Source organism: Metopolophium dirhodum, chromosome 8 (genome assembly GCF_019925205.1).
Source record: "Metopolophium dirhodum isolate CAU chromosome 8, ASM1992520v1, whole genome shotgun sequence".
Classification (NCBI taxonomy): domain Eukaryota; kingdom Metazoa; phylum Arthropoda; class Insecta; order Hemiptera; family Aphididae; genus Metopolophium; species Metopolophium dirhodum.
In genome coordinates, this window is record NC_083567.1 from 4,351,479 (window position 1) to 4,368,222 (window position 16,744).

Sequence of the window (16,744 nt, forward strand, 5' to 3'; positions counted from 1 at the left end):
ATAGCAACTCCGGTAGCTATCAATGGTAATTACGAGTTAACTTACCCACTAGAAATAAGAAAACTAGTCCAACATAAACGTCGAGTGAGACGAACATGGCATAGTACACGGAACTCAACGGATAAAATGGAATGGAACCGAGTTAGCAAAATTCTTCATGACAAAATCAAAGAAATGAAAAATGAAACGTTCAAATCATACTTAAGTGGTCTCACTGCGACGGATAATACCGATTATTCGTTATGGAAATCCACAAGACTCATAAAGAGGCCCCGTATTCAGATACCACCCTTCCGTAAGGAAGACGGCACCTGGCCACCTGGGCACGCAGCGAACAAGAAAAAGCAGAAATATACGCATCTTGACCATGTATTTATGCCAAACACTATTGACTCTGAGCTCGACATTTTGCAATGCCAATAACTTAATGCAGCATGTGAAAAAATCAAACATTTCTCGCCGTTAGAAATTGTTAAAGAAATAGATAACAACTTAAACCCAAAAAGATCACCAGGTTATGATGAAATTAGTCCAAAAATACAGAAAGAACTTCCAAAGAAGGCTATCATTCATCTTACACACATATACAACGCTATTTTGCGCACGGAATTATTCCAGAACAATGGAAACGGGCACAAGTTATCATGTTGCTCAAAACAGGAAAACCACCTGAAAATGTCGCATCATACCGACCGATATTACTCCTTCCAAGTTTATCTAAACTTTTAGAGAAACTTCTGCTTAAACGCCTAAAATCGATTATAGAGGAAAAAAATCTTATACCAGAACATCAGTTTGGATTTCACAACGAACATTCGACAATCGATCAAGTACATCGAGTTACTAATGTGATTAGTAAAGCTCTTGAAGAAAAAAAGTACTGCTATGGAGTATTCCTTGACATAGCCCAGGCTTTTGACAAAGTCTAGCACAAAGGATTCCTCATCAAACTGCGTGATCAGCTGCCACATACCTGGTGTGGACTTCATGAATCATACTTGACCGACCGTCAATTTCGAGTCTTACAGAAAGAAGCGATAACCGAATGGAAAGATATATCAGCTGGAATACCGCAAGGTAGTGTTTTAGGACCTATCCTGTACTTACTCTATACGGCTGATATACCAAACGATGATAACTAGTTATGTCTGCCGAGTTCACTGCAACTGATAACTTACATAGGTCAATTGACAATATCTTTGCTTGGACAAGACGTTGGAAATTTAAGATCAATGGCGATAAATCGGTGCACGTTAACTATACGTTACGCAAAACCGAAAACATCCAAATAGTACTGAATCAATCACTAATCCCACAAAAAAATTCAGCAAAATATCTTAGAATGCACCTTGACACTCGTCTAAACTGGAAACACCACGTCCGTCAGAAAAAATTCAGATTAAAGAAAAAATGCGAAAACTTTATTAGTTAGTCGAACCTTACTCCGAGTTAACCATCGAAAACAACGTCTACTGTATGTAGAAATTATAAAACTGATCTGGATACATGGAATTCAATTGTGGGGTTCTGCCAGTAAGTCTAACATCGATGTAATACAACGCTGTCAAGACATTGGCCTTCAGACCATCACTGCAGCCATGTCAATTCATTGGCCATACAACTATTAGATAACTTCAAGGATATCAGACGTCTTAGGCGTCTGAAACCATACGACTTAGTTTAAGATTTTAGATTAAGGCAGGAGACACTTCATTGGAAGTGACTCCATCAACGTGTAATATATATATAATATATTATATCTAGTATGTAAAATATGTATAATTGTCAAACATATTCATAAAGACCTTTGGGTCGTTTAAAAAATATAAAGCCCCAGGGCATTAAACAAAAAAAAAATTCCAAATTTTATAATAATATAAGCATAATTATTTATTCAGTGTATGTTGTATAATTCTTTACACAAATTAACATATTGAATAGTTGATAAGTTTTAATAGTTTTTATTTTATTTTATGCCTTATGTACTTATATCAGTTTTAAATTAATTTAAAATGATTAAATTAATCATAGGTATACTCTAAAGAGTTTTAAAAGCAAATATTAAAATCATTCTTATGGTAAAAAATTCAACTCAATGGTTAAAAATAAATTAAATTGAATATAGGTATTATAGGTACGTACTTTGAAGAATCATCCCTAAAAAAAAATTAATTATAATAATAAAAATTTGTTATTGATGTGACATTACTTTTTTAAATTGACATAACGTAAAATCTTAGATACATAATAATTAGAAATAAAAACGAACCAACGCTTTTAAAATTTTTATTTAAATATACTAAATTAAAATTGATCTAAATATTAATAAATAACACATTTTTAAATGTAGGTTTATTTTAGGTTTATAGACCTAGAGTCAACATGTTATAGAATCTGAATAGGTATTAATAGTTAAGCACTTATACAAGTGACAAGCCCTGATTTTGCAATGAATGGATAGGTATAATTGTGGTATTCGGTGAGTAAGTAAAAATATGAAGATCGTTACAAAAATTATGAGACACAAATCTGATCAGTCAAATTTGAAGGTTTTTTTAAACGCACAATGTACAAATTACCTCCAAAATGTTTTACTTGGGTTACTATATCTATGCGCAAACATTAAACTCCGCTACCGATATTCTGATTATAAAATAATTTGTAACTTCAAACATGATTTTAATTATGTAAGGCAACGTAGTAATCCATCAGTTTTACAGATAATTAAGTAAAACAATTTTTACAAGTGCGATAGATTTGAAAGTTATAATTTAGTTTACAGATAATAAATATCAAAATATTGTTGGAAAATCCGTGCATTTTATAAGTACTTCTTCTCATATTGAACAACATATTGTAAGAAGACAAAAATATTTTTACAAAACAAAGCTGATTATACGTACAGTCTGTTTCTGGAATATAAAAAAAATACAGTTATTAACTATAAACTATTCATAATATTGTTCTGCTATAATGTTTCATGGATTGAACTAAAAATAACAAACACGTGGTGTAAGACCAATACTGAAATTTAATGGCCAAGTGGCCAACAGTTTTTTTTTTTGAGAACCCTGAACATTGAATGTAGATACTAAAAAAAAATGCTCATCAACTAGGTATCTAAATTATATTTAATATAAAATAAAAAATAAGCATTATGGTCTTAAACTTTATACACATGCAAGATTAATCTAATATAAAATAAAATTATTAGGTCGGTACTAAAAATTAATGTGTACATTATTATAATAACTTACTGCGATTGTCTATAAGAAATAAAATGTCCGGTAATAATGTATGAGTATAATTATAAAATATTCATAAATATTATGAATTATGATTAAAGATGAAAATCTAGTGATTTATTTGAACATTTCTCAATGAATTTAATACAAATATTTCAGAAGGACACCAACTTTGATAGTAATAGTTTTTGGTCAAAATAAAAAACAAAATCTGGTCTTAATTTTTATTATAATTTCTTAGTTTATTATTGAAATATATATTTATTAACTATCTATAATATATTTTTTTATTTCTGTGTAATATACAACTTGGTATCACAATCACTCCACAATATTTATAAAAATAAAAAAATTGTAATATTTTTAGGTTCCATCCACTATGCCAATTAATTATGAAGAATCAAAACATGTTTTTAGAAATATTATATAGCTATAAGAAACAATTTTGAATAGGTAAGTACATACCTACTCAACGTCTCAACATATTTACACTAGTCAACTATAAAAAAAAGTACACTGAAAACTTTACCGGAATTGCAATAAAAAATCAAGTCAGGAGAAAGTAATTATATCTTCACACAATATGTAACTGACCAATCACCATAACTATACACAATGGTTGAAGTGGAGGGGGAAATGGTTGGATGACATCCCTCCACTTTTTATATCTAACATTTTCCATCCCTCCAATTATTTTGTTAAAATATTGCATCCCCCTTATAATTATATACGAATATTATGTATTTGAATTGGTGTTTTTCATAATATTTTTATTTTTTAAGATGCTTGCTCGTGTGTTTTTAATAAGGGGCAATATTGAGGCAATATCCAATTTTGTTGCTGCCGCCGCCGCCCACGGCATTTGTGTTAGTTGTAAATGATGATTAGTGTGAGTGAGATTGTACGCACTTTCAACGGCAACGCCAACCAAAAATAAGAAGCGTGATTTTATGCTCAGAGTGGTCAGAAATAACTAAAGTTCGTAAAAATGTAACGTATTTAAAATCGTATTATATGGTTTAGAAATAGAATTTTGAAAATCCTAGTCCAATGCGTCCCAAGGGCCCGATAAACAGTGATAATCTTTCAAAAAAAAAATTATTGAAATTGATTGACTCTACGAGGTGTGAGAGTTAATGGGCATGTTTTTGAGCAAAACAACAGGCCACGTGAAGGCCCCTCGATGTTAGGAACGTTCCTTTTCATTCAGCCTTTTTTTTTCGATAAAACTGCATATTTTGGTGTATTTGTTTTTTATGTGCATTTTTGAATTTTTCACATGTCATATTATACAATATATTTATATAAATTTCCTAGAAAAATCGATTAAAACGATAAAATATTATTAATTTGTTTTTTTTTATTTTGTTCAAAAGCAACATTCAAAAAAAAGTAAAAGAATCCAAAAAAAAATTTAGTTACATGTTCGTTTTATTTTTGTTTTTGAAAATGACAAAATAAAATATTTTTAAGAACATACTAAACATTTTTGGATATTAAATAGAGCATACGTCATGGTAAGTGTTTAGGGTATAAAAAATATATATATTTTTTTAAGTTTTCATAACACGAACTCCCTATGTATTACTCCTTACTCCCTATGTATTACTCCTTACTCCCTAGTTATACATATTATCTTATAAGTTCAGAGTTATAACTTTTTTAATTCATTTTACAAACGTAAGTAAATATAATATATACAATTTGTATTTAAAAAAAGTTTCTTTTCCAATTTTTTTTTTTTATCTTCATTCTTCTATATAATGTATAATGCATATTGTTAGTATTTGTATATCATACGTCATATTTGTTATTATATTCAACATATTTTTAATGTTAGTGCATTTATAGTTATATGCGAAAATGGGGACTAAACTAAAAAACTATATATATATATATATATATATAATCTAACTTATTTTAACTATATAAATGTGAAATGAGAATCTCTCTACAGGCTAAACTCTGGAACTACTTATCAGATTTTCTTGACTTTTTTTTTAAACGAAAGAGTATATCACGGAGAAGGTTCTTATGAAAGAAAAATTTAGGAAAATCCACTGGAAAAGTAGGAAATTTGGATGTCAAAAATACAACAGTGATGACATCTGTCCAGAAAAAAATAAACTAAATTTTTATTTTATTATTTAGTTTATTGTTGGAGATTAAAATAATAATAGTGTATTATATTATATTGGTTATTGCTATTGGTTAATCGGGCATGTTTGTTCATTTTTTTTAAATATTTTTTGTCAATATATAATATATTATACATAAATGAATGTTTGTGTGTAGAATAGACCCCTGGGAAGAAAATAGGCTAATTTAAAAAGGGTTAAATTTGGTTTTTTTATCCATCGGATTTTAGTACGGTTAGGTTAGAATTTTGTATTAATTGATTATATTAAGTAAATAATGGAATTAAGTAAAAATGACAGCTATCGAACGATTGAGAACGTTATACCTTTTTGGCCGAACGATTGAGAACATTTAAAAACCACACCACCCACATAGTGTCAGACTGTTTAGTCATATAGTATGAGAACTTTATAAATTAAAGGCATCCCTCCACTCATGTATATCCACTTAGACCACTGACTATACATTCGGGAAAGGTCACACACTCATACACACACATAATTTATAGATTTTGTAACGTCTAACGAGTGTTTAACGAAGTTTTTATTTTCTATGATTACTAATTCATTAAAAAAACAGTTTCAAGAAAGACAATTATTGCTTATGTATAAATTTATCAAGAAACTTTCATAAAAAATGATTTATAAAGATTAATTAAATGAAAAAACACAAAACATGTTTCATACCTTTGTCTGATTATAACAAAAACAAATAAATTAGAATCATATTAACATCATATTATCATATTATTTTTCTAAAAAAGTTTAATCAAAGGCCCAAGAAGAAAACTGTATATACTGTTTAATATAAACATAATTATTGTTGTAAATTGTAATAGACTTATTTTTAAATTAATTATAAGTACTATATTATAATCATCATAGCATGATAATAAACTAATAAAACGACAATAAAATCTAACTATGTAGGTACTAAAATATTTTATAATAAAATATGGATAATATTATGTAATTTTAAGTGATCCGAGTATTTAGAATTTAGCGGGCTAGGGACAAAAATATAATTAATATGCTATCTGAAATTCTTCAAAATAGTCATTTAAAACTTTTACAACTTATACTGTCCTTTCGTAAACTATGGTTTTTAATGATTGTCAAATTGGTATTTTATTTTACCACGTAGATAAGACCTATTGGTTGTAACACTATTGTTAACAACCAAAAAGGTTAATTTAAATCACTATATTAACATAGAAAAATAAAACTATAGATAGGAAACGCCATTCATTTATCGCTAATTATTTTCATTTGGATTTGACTCACTAAAATAGTATTTATTGTGGCAGGAAGAGATGGTAATTGACTATTTGTCTAATTGTCTTCAGTCACCATGTGCTACTATATGGTGAGTCGAATCCAAATTAAAATAATAAACGATAAATTATTACAATGTAGTTGCCTATCTATATACCTAATATTATATATAATCTATGCTAATAATAAATAACAAAGCTTTTTTTGTAAATACTTAAATATTGGTGAAAAACAAAACCATTAGATACCTATTAAATAAATATATAGAAAAGAAATAAAAGAAGAAAAGAAGAAAAAAAAATTAATAATTTAACTACGAAAAAATAATAACAATATTAATAATAATAATATAGGAAATTAACATCAACCTTAGCTAGCCAATCCATTTACTTTTCATCTCTCTTGTAAAGACCATTTATAACTCCATTATATCTTGTTTGTTTGTGAGACTCCTCTACGAAGTGTCTGGTAGTTTGTAATTACCCGCAGTCACAGTGTGGTGAGTCTTTCATTTTCCATTTATGCGGAAGGTAGTTAAATTTATCCTGCTTCACGTATTATATTTAGCGTGGTCTATATGGCTCTCAAGCAATCAAAGCTTGGGAATCGTTGGGTAGAGTCGTTTATAAGGGGTCTGTGTTGAACACTACCATTTTTTGGCTTCCCAAACACTTTTACACATATCTTCCACTTAATCAGTTCTATTATATGCTTTTATTAGTTTTATAATATGCTATAAACCAAAACGGATGTCTCGAATTAATATTTTATTAGGTGCGTTGTTTATGTTATTATATACTCGGAGATCCATTGAGCTATTCATTTTTTATGGTTGCGATATGTCTTCGAATTGCCAGAGGGGCTATATGGAAAAGGACTAGGCTAATTTAAGGGTTTGAATCTACCACTTGGCCGGACACATCCTGTAATAACTCTCATATTCAGTTGAGTATCAACCTTTTTAGTGTGTACACTTAGACAATCCTATCTTATACTCCTAACCTATATACTGGGGCACAATACTCCACAACGCTTTATAATCCTTGTTCCCGCCTATTTACTTATAATATTATTTCTGGTTATAAAATTATTCTTAACGTCTTCAAGGTGCTGACTTGATGATTTGTTGTCTGTTGATGCATGGTTGTTTTTAGTTATTGGTCATGAGCTATGAATGAGTTGTGTGGGTTTGGAAAAAGTATATTAATTATGTGTGGATAAAATTAATGGTCGGACTAATGCAAAAGTAATGAGGCTGCTTTTTAACTTTATTCTGAACCGTTTGCATCCCAGCTGAATAGCAGATGGTGACGTTTCAGATGAACTGCTGTGAGAATTTTATAGTAATAGTAGGAGGTATAGGTATTTGGCCTCCATTTTTCTAGCCTGCAATTTTAACGGATAATGAAATTGAACTTTAGTGGTATAGCACTGGTTACAACTGTTACAAGGAAGTCCGGGATCTTTTGGCTCTGGTTGATGTTGATCGGTCTAGAGTGACTCGCGTATTTATTTTACCAGATCTCCCCCGTGAAATGCAGCTGTGTTTAAACATCTTTTCGGTGAACCTTGGTTTGTTTTGACATTCGTATTGAGGCAAGTGAACATCGAACCATCGGCACGTTGTTTGTACTTGAGGGACCACTCACTTAATTGTTTTTCGTGTTTATGCTATCGAATGGTTCTGCTGGATTCTTGCTGTATATTGGTTTATTGGTAGCCTTGAGAAGGACCATTTTAATATTTATGACGTGTACCGTTACAACATTATACACAAAAAGTCGATTTTAATAAAAAAAAATTATTATTTAGCAGCTTTTGGTTCTAAACACACAAATTTGAAATTTCACACGAATAATATTATGAAACTACTAATATTTAGTTAAGCTACATAAAAATTACGTTAGGGGGACGAAGTGGCCAAGCGGACTAAGGCGTCGGCTGCAACGCAGCCGACCCGAATTCGATACCTTGGTCGCGGGCGGCATTTTTCTTCGGGCAAGTCACGGTGTCCGGAGAACAAGTGCCGCCATCCCCCACCCGGGCATGGCAGATACCTATGGGTGCCCAAATTAAAAACTCTGCCAAAACAAATTACGAGTAAACAAAACCTACAGTTCCCCCACCCCCTACAGTACTACAGGCTAATGACCTAAGTAGTCGAAGCCTTAACCCAAATAAAAAAAAAAAAATTACGTACCTAAATTCACTAACAAAAATATTTTAATGTTATTGTTATTTATATAAATTATAAATATTATTGTAACTTCTGGTATTACCTAAATTATATGAATTTTCAAAATTTAAAAATATATATTTGGAGATTATTTTTTTAATATTTAGCAACCTTATTGTTTTTAATGAAATAAACATTTTGATTCCTATATTATGGATACATTTACAGAAACTGGATCAAAAAGATATTTTTAAAAAATATTTCATCGCAATTTACGAGAGATATAAATTGTTCAGTTGTCACTAAAGAATAAACAAAAATCGCACTGCTATATAGTTGTAAACATGGAGTATATAATACTTCGTCTTTGAGAAATGTGATTAATGTGTACAAGTTCTTGATGAGAGAATTTGAATGGGAAGATAGACAATTATGAATTTTTTTATAAAAACGTTTAGCTTCGTAATGAAAGTATACTAAATACAAATTTATGTTATTGGGTAAAAACAACTTGAAACTGTGGTACAAAGTTCATCTAGGTGCTGTATTAAAAAAAAAAAAATAGGGACCTATACATAATCACAATTTTTTTCAAGCATTTAAAGTTTAAATATAAATCATTCTTAAATTTGTTAAAATTACGAGACAATTTGCAAACTGTTCAGGAGAATAGTAAACTGTAACAAAATATATTGAGTATGATAAGGTGACCGGTGATAATCAATTAACACGGGTAAATATTCATGCCGGATTGACGGCCTACTATTGTGAATAAAAAAAAAATAATAATAATCGATTGAGGGCACAATAGGTGCTGGCCAGCGGATGGGTGTAAAATATAACCCCAATTGGGTTTTTAAAAACAATTAAAATTCAAAAATAATACTTATAAATATATAATAAACAAGAAAACGAAAATAATATAAAAACTAGGCAATCCGTGGTCAGGCGGTGAAGTGGTACGGTGTGGTGAGTGGTTGCTGCAAAAACTTTAGATGGTGAGTAATTGAAGGTGGTTGGCGTAGTCGGTGGTGGTAACGGTACAAAACGATGGTACAATCCAAAACGATGTGGGTGGCAACAAAACGAACAAAAAAAAATGAGCACAACCACGATCCCGCACAGCAACACACGCACGTCTGTTGTTGCGACGCTCACACTGCAGCGCGTAATGTCGCAATCTCAGCGATAAGACATGGTGGGAGTAGAGTAAAGGTGTACGGTGTACGTACCAACGGCGGAAGACGGCGATTACAGATTAATTGTCCCGACACAAACTATAATGAAAGCATTTGATAATTATTGATACATAATTTCTCATAAGTGTATTAACTTGTAATAATAATAACAAAAATTAATGTTCATCTACAGTTGACTTAAATGGGCGATTGATGTTCAAACTTTGACGATTTTGAATATTCAAACATATTACAAAAACGTTTTATCTTAAACTTATTTTTGTTATATAATTATTAATCAAAAAATATTGATAATAGAAACTTGAAATATTCCACTGTTAAATATTTTATATTTGCAAACTACATTATAACATCGAATATCGATGATGGATCTCACCAAAATTTTTAATTTAAAAAATGTGGGCAAGTGGGTGTTGCTCTGCTATCTAGTAGGTTAAAAGTGGGTCACTGTAATGGATGGTGTTAAATTTGAATTCAATGATATAATATCATTGTATACGAAAAACGATTCTGAGCGAAAACGGTCAGTCAGCCTATGATATTACCAAGTATATTTGATGATATTATTGTGAATAAAGTAATTTATATATAACATATTTACGTGGAACCTTGTTTTAAATTTTCAATCCTTAGCTATAAAAGTTGAACATTTTATAAATTTTCAACTACAAAATAATTATTAAATTTTGTCAAAATTTGAACTTAAATTGCTTAAAAAAAAATGTCCCTATGTATTTTTTATATTTTTCATCTGCTATTTTAACATTATATCAGGAGCCTTGCATTAAATTTTTACGGTTTTCTACCCAACAAATAAAATTGTATTGATATTTATAGAAAAAAAAAACTAAAAAAATTGAGAACTGACAATGTCCGTAAACAGCTCAAAAAGAGTCAAATTATTTTCAAAATTTTATCGTGTATAGAAAATGCTAATATAAACATTTAGTGAAATTTTCAAGTATCTACAGTCATATGTTTTTTAATTACAACAAGATAAGAAAATCGTTACACGAGAAATCGAGTAAATATGAAATGTTGTAAAAATATGAATTTCAAACGCTCATACAAATTTAATTTGACTTTCTTGTAGAAATTTTTTTTTTTGATAAAGGTAGATAAACTTATGGATAATCTTGTATTACATTTTCAAACCTTAGATTGAAAAAGAAAAATTTTTATGAATTCTCAACTCAAAATAGTTTGCTAATTTTCGTGATTTTTTCGTATTTTGTCAATATTTGAACTTTAAATGCTTATAAAAAAAATTGTGACTATGGATTTTTAATTTTTTTCATCTGCCTTTGAAACAATAACTTAGGAGCCTTCTATTAAATTGTCAAGCTTTTTTAAGCAACAAATAAAATTTTATTGATATTTTTAGAAAAAAAAACTAAAAAAAATAAAAACTGAAAATGTCTGTAAACAGCTCAAAATAGGTCAAAATATTTGGAAAATTTTATTGTGTATAGAAAATGCTAATATAAACATTCAGTCAAAATTACTACGGTCATTTGTTTTAGAGTTGCACCAAAAACCAAAATCAATTTTCTCGAAAACAGATTTTGCGTAAAAATTCCAGTTTTTCCTTAATTTTTCTTTTGAAAACTACTTGTGTTTACTTTTGATCCCCTAAAGTACCAACTAGATTCACTTTCATATCAGAAAAGTTACTGTTGAAGAAAATCCAAGCATTTTTACTTTCCTAAAAGGTAATGACGGACACAAAGATAAAAAAATTTAAAAAATAAAAAAATAAAAAAAACCCACATCATTATAAAATCAATACATTCATCGCTTCGCTCAGAATCTAAAAAAACACAGTATTGTTACTGATACTTTTCTCGCTCCTGTCAGAAATTAAAACTTTAATAGTACGTTCTACACAAAATATTACTATGAAGGCCTTTAGGGGGACCTATTGTATAATATAAATATAATAAACAAATAATACGTACGTTCTTTTACTGTAAATAGTGTAAATGATTAACTATATGTTTAATAAATAAATGTTTAATTCATTCATAACTATGTAGGTAAATAATATTTTGTTTATTCATTTATTATATTGATATTTTTATATTAGAGGATGTCAGCGTACTCTTTGTTTTCTCTCACTGATCCATGCGCAACATAGACAAAACGCATTTACGCAGAATCATTTTTTCTATGTTTTTAAGTAATCTTAGTGTAAAATCGCCCATTACAAAAAAAAGAGAATAATATTTTTGAGGGAATGACATATCGAATCGTCTAAATATTGTCTCAAAATAATTCAAACATAATTTAAATTTACAACATATTTTCGTTTATTTTGAAAGTCGAATACAAAGTCAAATAACAATAAAATATAACATCGATATGTCATAAAATATGCCTCTAAAATATTATTCTTTATTTTTTTTTGTAATGGGTGATTTTACTCTGAGATTACTTAAAAACATAGAACAAATTATTCTGCGTAAATGCGGTTTGTCATATGTTGCGCGTGGGCCAGAGAGAGAAATCAAATAGTGAGCTGACATCCTCTTAAGAGGACGATACACAAGATATTTGTTGTCTCCGTTTTATAAAGTGTAACATAGTTCACATTTAGCTCCGTTAGTTTAAAAACTAGAGTGAATCGACCTAATATGAAACTTTATGTTAAGAACATTACCTGTGTTTGAATGTGGGTTTTTTACGATAGTTTATTTTTTTAGCAAATTATGCGTACTCATATATAATAAAACGTAAACTAAAAATGCTCACAACTCACTTAAAAACTGAGTTATCGTGAAAAAAAACCACATGCAAACACAGATAATGTTCTTACCTTCAAGTTTCATAATGGGTCAATAAACCCTAATTTTTAAATTTTAAAAACTAGAAATTTATTTTAGGCATATCTGCGATTAGCGAAGTCAATAAAACAAGTCATTATTATGTAACTGACGATAATCATTTCAAGGAATATATACTTATAATATAATTACACAAAATGATTGAAGTTTTAGTTAAGGTAAGTAATTTAAAAGTCAATAATTTAAAAAAAAAAGTCCACGACATGAAAAGTGGCCGATGACCGTCGCGATTCTAGCGGCCGTTTCGCCTTAGTGGTTCATAAATGTAATTAAATAAATTGCCGCGTTTTTTTGAATTAACCATTTCAACGCGTAATCAACGCGGTAACTCCTAAACAAATGATTTTTTATTTCATTTTTAAATAGTGTTAACAGAGACGTTACAAACCATAACCATTATATTTTATTATTATTTTATCATTATGTTATTTATTATCTATTTATAATTATTTTTTTTTACACCATTATGAATTTTTAGACAGAAATCAAGACAGAAAGAGTTAAACATAATTTACTAAAATTACTGTAAAATATTTTATAATCAATTTTTTTATTCAAACCAAACGTAAGAAAAAAAAAAAATTTAAGAAATACAAATACAAAAAATTTTCAATTTAATGTTATTTAAGACACATATCTTATCCGTGGTTTTCTTCGTCATCACTCCAGTCACTGTCATCTGGTGATATTGTCATAATTATTGGTTCCATCATAGTGTCCCTCATTATTTCTTTTTCGTTGTCCTCGTCCTGGATTTCTTCTGCATGACGAACGAATTTCGCCCAGTCGTCTATTGTTACTGCATTTAATGCCTCGTGTGTTAAGCGCTCAATATCAACCATTTTAAAAGTATTGTTGAATTTCGCTACTTGGCCCTTAACTTGGGCCCAAATTAACTCAATAGGGTTATACTTGCAGTGGTATGGTGGAAGACGGATTACCTCATGACCCATTTCAATTGGAATGTCATCCAGCTCATATTTTTTTTCGCGTGGCAATAAGTTCTTAACTTTTTGCCGAAGTTCAGGTAATGTTTCCAATGGATGGAACTCGATATTTTTTTCATTTAACCATTGTTGTACTTCGGCTTTTCTTCAATTAATTTTAGGATATTTGTCTCTGAGGATTGAATGGTAAGGCGCATTATCCATAACTATAACTGATGGCTCTTCTAGGTTTTTTAGCAGTTGAATAAACCACTCTTTGAATACTTCACCATTCATCTGATTATGATAATCCGTGGTATTTCCGGTATTGCTTCGAAATACCAATTTTGACCCTTCTATAAACCCGTAGCGAGCACATCCTGCATGGCATACAATAAGTCGGCCTCCTTTACCCATCAGCACCTTCAGACCACCTGAATTATTTTCATTTTGCCAAATAAGGGTGCGTGAATGGTTTTGGTTTACCCACGTTTCATCGAGATAAACCAGTGGCCGATCATCTTTATTTTCTCGCAGCGTACACATTTGTCGCAAAAATTTACACCGAAGTGCAACGATATCATTCCTCTCCATTAAAAAAATACGACCATCGTTTTGTATGTAAATTTTAATATTTTTAGGAGCCTCTGCATTGATCGAACGCACCCAGTGTAATTTGTTTTTTTTTTACGACATTTAATATTAATTGAGCCGTTGGGTACTCACCCCGGTCGTAAAACTCGTGGACAGTTCTCCTCACAACATCGGAATCGAAATCATCCAGCTCTGAAACCGTTTTTGTGCGTTTATACCCTTTACGTGGAGAAACAAACGTAGGATCTGCACCTGGTGTTTCTGGATTAATATTATTCTTTCCTTCAGCACAAATCCGTCTTACAGTACGATAACCCACACCACAAGCTTCGGCAGTAATAACTTGCGCATTTTTAAAAAAATCAGCAGTTAAATCTGACTTATTTGATAATTGTTTTAAAAATAAATACACACTATAAACAATTTTTTTACTCTGACTGTGAGTATCTGAATCAGAAAACGACATTTTGAAATGGATTACACGGTAACGCAGGAGAAAAAACAGTTTAAAAAAATAGTTGTTTACGAGCGCACAGTAAACAACAAACAAGAAGATAAAACACGAGTGCCATAAAACGTGTTTGTATTGTGTATTACTGTATCCCCTCCCTCAGTACATTCTGCAGCCCTCCAGGCATTCCAGAAGATCCGCTAAGGGTGCACAAAAAAATACCAGTCTACTATAATGTATGGAATATAATATGTATGGAATACACATTGCGCGCAGACGCGTGGTACTACGACCGCCGCACGTATAGGTTGAGAACCAATGGCTAACATGTTGGGAAGCCGTAACGGGTCGCGGTACAAATCGGCCACTTTTCATATCGTGGACTAGGCAACTTAATACTTAATATTATAATACTGTATTAATAACTGCACTAAAAAAAACAGACTATTCGAATGTAAACGATTCACTGTGATTCTGTGAACATACCTAAACCTACCTTATTTAGAAATATAATGTAAGGTAATTTAAAACAACGAATCAAATATCTGTAGTAAAAGTGTTTGAAATCACTTAACTATGATTTATTTTAGTCCGTGTTGAGTCTAATTACATGTTTGAATTGTTATTGCGGAATATTTGACGTTTTAATCATCTAAACTTTGTTTCAAATGAATAAAAACCTCAACCAATTACAACCACTATGTGTTCAAACTAATTTTGGATTTTTCATCTAGTCATTTAGAAGAGGAGAAGTAAAAATATAACAATAAACATAAAATATACTTACTAATGGTTTCTGTAAAATTAATATAATGTAATACCTAATATACGAAATGTATCAATAATATATTTATAAACAATTTGAAATTTATAATGGTGTTTAATATAATCGACTCCTCCATTTTTCACTACCTCTAATGAAAATGTATGAATATTTATGTGTTGATATTAATAATAGATATAGATTATATCATATTAACGTGTGCATATATTTTGAGAATATTGTTAAAATACCCCTGTTTAGTCTTGGCGATTTACCGCGATCGGCCGCTACGTAAAATATAGATAAGCGCGAGCGACTCGCTGCGCTGATTACGACACGGTACGTTATTGGATTTTTAGTCTGCCGACAGCTGCGACCGAATGCACTGTCAAATCACCAGTTCTATAAGTGCGACAATAGTCAGAACAAAATTATAAATTATAAAATAAAAAAGGTCTATTTAAGATTTATGTTTAATAAATTATTCAAAATTAATATGATAATTTAGCGTGTCTTTTTATTTACTAAATTTAAATAATAATTAACAAAAGTTCAAATTACCGTGCGTTCAATTTCGTAAAGGTTACGATTGCCGTACGGCCTGAACAACCCCTATGATTCCATGTGCTTCACATTTGAAGGATATGTGATTTTTGGAATGGTTCATGGAATACAACTTAATGCTTATTTTCTATTATTATAAAGAAAATAGAGATATTCAAAATAGCAGTAATTGAAATTTTTATTTTGAACTTAACATTTTTAGAAAAGAACTTTCCATGAAAGTACTAAACATGAAATTTTGAGATTAATTATTTTTCATTTGGTAGGGTCATGAAATATTTGGGGGGGGGGAGGAGCCAATCTCCACTTAGTTGTGCCTATGTTTAAAATCAAAATGTACTCAAATGGTTCTGATATTTGATCTTCCATAATGATTATTTATCTATAAATGGACATTGAAGCCAATTGACAAAATAATGAATACTATAATACAATCTTGAAATCGCACTCAGAATAAAATATTACATTTTTATAATATATAAAATAAACAATAGAAATACATACGTACCTATCTTAACTAGAAAAAAATATAACAATAATGAATTCAATATTCGACAATTTCAATAGGTA

The 16,744-nt window shown here is 30.0% G+C and overlaps 1 pseudogene; it reads left to right on the forward strand.

Annotated features, from left to right (window-relative positions):
• LOC132950661 (uncharacterized) overlaps positions 1 to 729 on the forward strand; it is a 61,865-nt pseudogene extending 61,136 nt beyond the window's left edge.
• Positions 730 to 16,744: the final 16,015 nt, after the last annotated feature.